Source organism: Sander lucioperca, chromosome 3 (genome assembly GCF_008315115.2).
Source record: "Sander lucioperca isolate FBNREF2018 chromosome 3, SLUC_FBN_1.2, whole genome shotgun sequence".
NCBI classification, from domain to species: domain Eukaryota; kingdom Metazoa; phylum Chordata; class Actinopteri; order Perciformes; family Percidae; genus Sander; species Sander lucioperca.
The window spans coordinates 453046-460199 of record NC_050175.1 but is presented as its reverse complement, the minus strand read 5'-3'; the positions used below and the strand labels follow the sequence as shown (position 1 = coordinate 460199).

The following is a 7154-nucleotide window of genomic DNA, read 5'->3' as shown; positions in this document are numbered from 1 at the left end:
GACTCCCTGGGGAGGAAGTGTGACGTCGGTGGAAGATGCGATAAACATCAATAGACAGTGAAGAAAAAAACAACTATGGCACAGGTAGAACCCCCCCCCGCCCCACTAGAACCCTTTAGTGTTGTTTTCATCAAACATTAACAGTGAGGACAAATACCATAGAGGAAAATGTTGCGCTTGGAGAACAGTGATGATATAAAGCCCCCAAATTCATCTGACAAGGAGTAAATATTGAATTGAAAGATAAACAAGGTGAACGGCCTTTATTATTCATGCCGATGGGGGAGACAAGGAAGGAAACGTGACGGCACGGAAAGCAACATCCTTTATCCGTCTGGTCGTCTAATACAGCAAGCCCCCTCTCAGACACACTGGAGGCGATGTCAAGGCAAATCCACACACCAGCGGACTTTTACATTGTGTTGTGTTTGTGTTATTGCACTGCTCAAGTACAGTACAGTACAAGTAAAGTACTTCTGTGTTTCAACAGTATGTCACATTATCAGATGTTCAATTCCCACTGAAAGGACAGCCGCACACACGGAGGCCTCTAAATGATTGGGCCATGGAGCACACTCACACGTTTCTATTCATGCGGTGCAGCACCTTATTGCTAGCTGCTCTGCATTCAGTGGGTCTATTATCCCCACAGATCCATGCCTGGAATGCAAGGCTGGTCTACTTTGATTTCAGTAGTCCTCTCCTTTCAACATCTTTGTAAAGCAGCACAGTAGACACATCTGTCTCTATCTTTCCATTTGGGCTGCTAGTGGTTGTTTTCCATTTGGGCATATATGTGGAAGAACAAACAGCCAGTGATCCGAGTGCATCAATTTAAAATATGTATATTACTTCATTATGTTTGTGCATTAAGTGATTTATATTGTGCAGACAGTGCAATCACTTGGGCAAAGAACAACAAGCCAACTTAAAGCGGCTATGACAAATATTTTTATAACAAGAATGTATGAATTGACGATGTAAAACAATGTGAATAGGGGTTGCTCAGAGATATATGTTTCGAGCTCTCCTTGACTTTACAGAGCTTTATAGTGTCAGCTCATTGTTAGCTGTCCGGTTGGTTTGGTTCACTCTCACCGCTCTCTTAGTGTTGTTTTCAGCCAAAAAACTCCAAAAAAACCCACCGTACAAATACCTGCTCAGCACCAAACAGCAGACAGACACATTACGTGACTAGCTGGTGAATATAGTGGAGCATTTAGCAGCTAAAGAGCTAGATATTTCCCTGAGGCATTGGTAGAAACCAAAAACAGAGCAAAATATTGGAGAGTGAATTTTGGGTTTATGTTCGTCAAGTGGCCAGCCACATGAGACACGTAGTGACCACCACTCAAAACAACAAATGTAACGTGTAAATAATCAATGTTTGCTAACACAGTTCATCAACTTCAACGGTGAGGATATGTGTTCACAACTTGTTGCCGCTGTTTCCAAAAAAATCTCTTATTGCAGATTTAAAGTAAGTACTCTTAGGTCATTGAGGATGCTACGGTCCACACAGGGGAAATAGGCTGACCTGTCACCTTAAACCTTAAAGTTGCTGTAGGATTGATCTCAGAAATGTTTATCTCAGCTGGAAACTGATGACAAAAGTGCTGCCAGAGCTGCAGAAAATCTATGTTGTCGACAAAGCTTTCTGGTCTCATGAGATTTCATAAAAAGAAAAATTCCTTAAAATGTTGTGCAAGAAAAATTTTTCTTTTTATTTTACCATGAAGGGACAAAAACAACTACAAATAGGCAGTAGTCACATATCTGCCAGACTGAAACATCTCAACAGATGTTGAGAATTGCCATGACATTTTGTACATTAATAGCTTCTAGAGGATGATCCTAAATATGGTGATGATCTTTAGACTTTTTCTCTGGCACTACCATCAGGCCAAGATGTTGTTTAGTCCAATACTTTGGTTTGTAACCAAATACCTCCAAAACTAATCATTCTAAATGGATGTATGAACGTTTATACTCACTTGACATCAGATATCCTGCCACCACTGTAAAAAGCAGTGTAGGTATGGTGTTTTCCATTTGAATAAGTTATAATCCTGAGAAGAAGTGGTGTGAAGTTGGTGGCGACTCTGTTTGAATAAAGGTTGGTTTGACAAATAGTCTCTAATGTGACAACACATATGAAGTGTTTAGCTTAACAAATGCAACCTAGTAAAGCACCGTAAAGCTGTGTTCATCCATCTCATGACCAAAGATAACAAACCATGTTTAAAAAGTAGGTTTGTCTGTGGAGTCCTCCCTTCAGAGGTTTGTTCAGGCCTAGCAGTGTAGACCCCAACCCATAAGCCTCCTGCAGACACACCTGTAGAGGAGAGTATAAAGACCCTGGACTGAACTGAGTCAAACACCAAGCTTCAAGGAGTCTCTCCACAGCAGCTCTCCAGAGAAGCTCCACACCCTCCAGACCGACCCTGAAGATGACTCCCTCTGCCAGCCTGCTGCTGCTGCTCCTGCTCGGCCTCTCTCAGGCACTTCCTCTCCAGGAGGGAGGCGGCAAAGAAGAAGAAGAAGCCCCAGACACCATTGACATCACCACCAGGACTCGGACCTCCAACAACGGCAGCGATGAGATCCTGCTTGAAGGAGACCTGCTGGCTCCCAAAACCAGAAAACCCATGATGTGCTGGTTCCCAGAATTGCCTGTGGAGGAAAGCCTCCAACGGCTTGGTGAGGATACTCCTCACCATGAGTGGTGAGTTCACCGGCTCAGATATCAACAACGCCATGCAGGCCTTCCACAGCAAAACCTGTATCCGCTTTGTCCTGCGTAAGAACGACTACATCAGCATAGAGAACAAAGCAGGATCTTTCTCCGAACTGGGCAGAGTGGGAGGCAGACAGGTGCTCTCTCTCAACAGGCAGGGCTGCCTCTACTACGACATAATCCAGCACGAGGTCAACCATGCTCTGGGCTTCCAGCACGAACAGACCAGGAGCGACCGCGACAACTACTGTACATCAGGATCAACTGGAAGAACATCAACCCTTAGATGACGTACGACTTCTACAAGCAGTCCACCAACAACCAGAACATACCCTATGACTACTCCTCCATCATGCACTATGGAAGAATAGCCTTTTCCATCAACGGGAAGGACTCCATCACACACATCCCCAATGCCCAGATCGGCCAGAGGCAGGGTTTGTCCTACTGGGACATCATAAGGATCAACTGCTAATATTGTTAATGCTAAAAATGTAATGTAAATGTAATGTAATTAATCAAAAGATAATGTAAGCTATGGAATCAATGCCGAATATTTGAGATTATTTTACCATATTATTTTAAATGTTCAGACAACAACAAATGTATGACTCCCCACATGCCTAAATTATCTGTAATAAAGGTAAAGCAAAATGACTGATTGCTGACTAGTTATTTTTCTCTACTTCTGTCCCTGCAAACACTTTACATATGCACACATTAGAACAAACATGCAGTCACTGAGCAATTGGATTGATTGCTCAATGATTGCTGAATATTTGTGCACAATATCAGAAGTAGGAACCTCTTCCACTTTAATTTCAAGGGACTGGAAAAGCTAATTGTCCAAACAATGAGAAATATAGTCCAGACCAAAAAATGCACTCAGGATGAGATATAACTATAATGTTATACAATATGTAAAAATAACAAAAATAAACAAATAACAAAAGTGATCTTTACTCTTGCAACAGACATTTTTTCATCCGGATGGTTAGAAGACTCTTTGAGGTTTCTGGAAACACCAACAGCAGTAAGTGTTGTTATATGAGCATTTGTTAGCCATGCTAGCAGCGTGGCTTTAGGGATGACAATATTGGTCTGTCTGTCGGTCCACCCCTTTGGTCAATACCTCAACAACAATATGATGAATTGCAATGCAATTTGTGGTCCCCAGAAGATAAATCCTATTGACTTTGGTGATCCCCTGAACTTTTTAAGCAAAATGTTTCAATAACTGCTGGATGGATTGCCATGAAATTTGGTACACACTCATGTCGTACTTAGGATGAATTGTAATCAATCCACTGCCTTTCCATCTAGGCACATTATCAGGTAAAATGAGGCCAAATACCTGCTAAACTAATGACATCCACATCCGCCTTAGCTATATGTTGTTTGTAGTATTAGTGTGAGCGATTTAAAATGCTAAACGAAGATGGTGACCGTGTTAAACAAGACACCCTCTGAGCATCAATATGTCAACACTGTCATTGTGAACACGTTAGCATGCTGATGTTAGCATTTGGCTCGAAGCAACGCTAAGTACAGCCAAAGATCCTCTATACTAGGGTGACCAGACGATCACCAGTCCCGATTCTGAGTTGCGTGTCCCGAGTCCCGACAAAAGCCTGTCGGGACGCTAAAATGTCTCGGTTTACACCAACCACTATGAAATTGTCCCGGTTGTCAGTGATAACATAGCAGGTCTTATTATAGCCCGATCATTAACAAAACCCATGTAGAAAGACTAATAAAGCATCCAGTGTATGATTTTAACAATGTGTGTGTGTGTGTGTGTGTGTGTGTGTGCGTGTGTCAGTCAATCGTAGTGGTCTGCGTCTGCATAATCTGTGCAGCCAGCGTTACAATGTATATTTGTAAACATTGTCGCAACGCCCGTTCTTATCTGTCTCATTTTAACCAGTTCCTCCAGGTCGAGCGCTGGGTGGAAATGTTTTTTCAAAAGCTGGGAGATTCCGTTCAAAAATGTAGGTCTCCTTTGTCAGTTCGCCATGTTTCTACCAGGCACAAATGCTCCCGTTGATCGGATCTTTTCGCTCATGAACAACACACGGACTGACTAGAGGAACCGCATGACCATTCCCACCTTAAAGACGCTACTCATCACACAGGCCAATTCTGCTGACACCTGTGTGCAATTTCACAGTAGGCTTTCAGCCAACTAATTGATTCTTGAGCAAATTCACTCCTCTAACAAATACTGTATACGGAATAAATGTTTCCAATAGGGAAGCTATCTGCTCTATCAAATGAGATTACATTTGTGTGTGTGTGTTGTTGGTTAGAATAACACTGGTAACACTTTACGGTAAGGGTACATGAATTATCATGAATTCATGCATGAATTAATTTATGTAGGCTATGTATTATTATGCATTATGTAATTAATGATTTATGTGTTACTGCATTCCTTAATATCCCATGAATCATCAGGAATTGACATGTTCATAGTCTGTCATTCGTGACCTCATACATGACGACACAACTAAAGCATTAGGTACGTGGGCACATCATTATGAATTATGATTTATTAAGCATGATCATGATTATTTATTTTTGTGAAAAAAATATGGTCATCACTGCGCAAATTCTGATTTGAACACAACTTGTGCATAATGATGTAGCCACCTTACCTAATGCTTTAGGTGATGTGTTGTTCATGCATGAGGTCATGAATGAGAGGCTATGAACTCATGTCAATTCCTGATGATTCATAATCTTATCATATATCATTTATATCTATAAAGGAATAAAGTAATGCACAAATCATGAATTAATTCATGCATGAATTCATAATTCATGTACCCTTACTGTAAAGTGTTACCATAACTTTAGTTCAAGCCTGTGGCAGCAGTTCCAAATAATTCGTTTAGTGCCATGCAATGAAAAATACCTTTTCACAAAGTTTTTCACAAGTTCAGTGGGTGTATTTTCCAAAAGAATGATCTGAAAAATAATGTGGGTCCCACACGAAACTCACTCAATGTCTTTTAATATTATTTCTTAGATATGTAGGCTATATACCAAGAACATTCATGAATATTAACTGAGATACCTCATTATATTGTGAGCAGTAGGCCTGCATGTGCTGTTGGCAAAATTATGTCTAATCTGTCTGTGTCTATGTCTGACCTGGGCTGGCACATGTTCACGTTAAAAAGCGTTTGCGTGCACAAGCACTACGGTCACATGTAAAGTGTCCCAGTTTTAGTTCCGGGAAATCTGGTCACCCTACTCTATACTAAAGATAGCGCATTTCAAGCAGCGGCATTGGTATGAAACGGTAAACACTTCCTGTCTCCTAAAGGGGTGTGGCCTTGTTTGAATGTGTAGTGACGTGTGGATGGAGGAAAAGTTATATTTGAATAATTTATTAATATTTTCTTTTGCTAATGTTAGATTTTTACACAGCTAAAAGACACATTTAGCATCACGGAGATTAGTTTTGTTAGGGCGTTAACAAACATTTGCTGATGTTAGCTTGTCTGTGTTGCCAGATCTCGCGAGAGTTTGGTCCTGAGACAGAAACGGGTCTCAAACAAAGTTTTTTTTCTCCTGATGTGTCCGTCTGAAAAATTGCATTTTAGTGTCAGAATGTTCTGGAGATATGCGGCTTGTGAAGAATGGATCCAATATCGCTCATAATCTGTGTTCACGTTCACTTCTCCAATTGGAATCAATAAACACGGACCTGCCGCTAGTCTCCTAAAGAGGCGTGTCACAGGGACAGGAAACTACTCTGAGTCGGGGTGTCTCGGTTTTAAAGTGCCCATATTATGAAAAAATCACTTTTTCTGGGATTTGGGGTGTTATGTTGTGTCTCTGGTGCTTCCACACACATACAAACTTTGAAAAAAATCCATCCATGCTGTTTAGAGTGAGATACGGTTTCTGAATGTGTCCTGCCTTCAGTCTCTGGGTGAGCTGGTCAAAATTGGCACGGCTTGTGACGTCACAAGCCGAAACGAGCAGGCTAACCGCAACCATTAGCTCGTTAGCATGCTAACGCTAATGCTAACGCTAGCATGCTACCTCGTTCTCAATAGCAAAGCACTGCTACAACACACACAAGTTCACCATAATCTACAAAAGAACTACTTACATGTGCGCCCTCATTTAGAAGTCTCCCAGCTAATCCTGCCTTGTAACTGACCAAAGTTGTAGAAACAGCCTTTCTTTTACTGTCTATGGAGCTAGCTAGCTGACATGATCTACATCTGAGCTACTGCACATGTGCAGTGCAATCAAAGATAGTACAGAAGAAGAAGAGGGAAAAGAGGTCTCACTCTGTAGATAAAACAGAGACCAGCTGAAAAGAGGATCTGCAGCAGTGAGAGAGAGCACTGCAGTACAACACAAATATGGTGTTTTTTGAAAATTAAACCATGTAAAC

At 41.4% G+C, this 7154-nt stretch overlaps 1 pseudogene; it reads left to right on the top strand.

Moving 5' to 3' along the window:
* The first annotated feature begins 2399 nt into the window (after window positions 1-2399).
* LOC116056761 lies at window positions 2400-3395 on the top strand (annotated as a pseudogene).
* Window positions 3396-7154: the final 3759 nt, after the last annotated feature.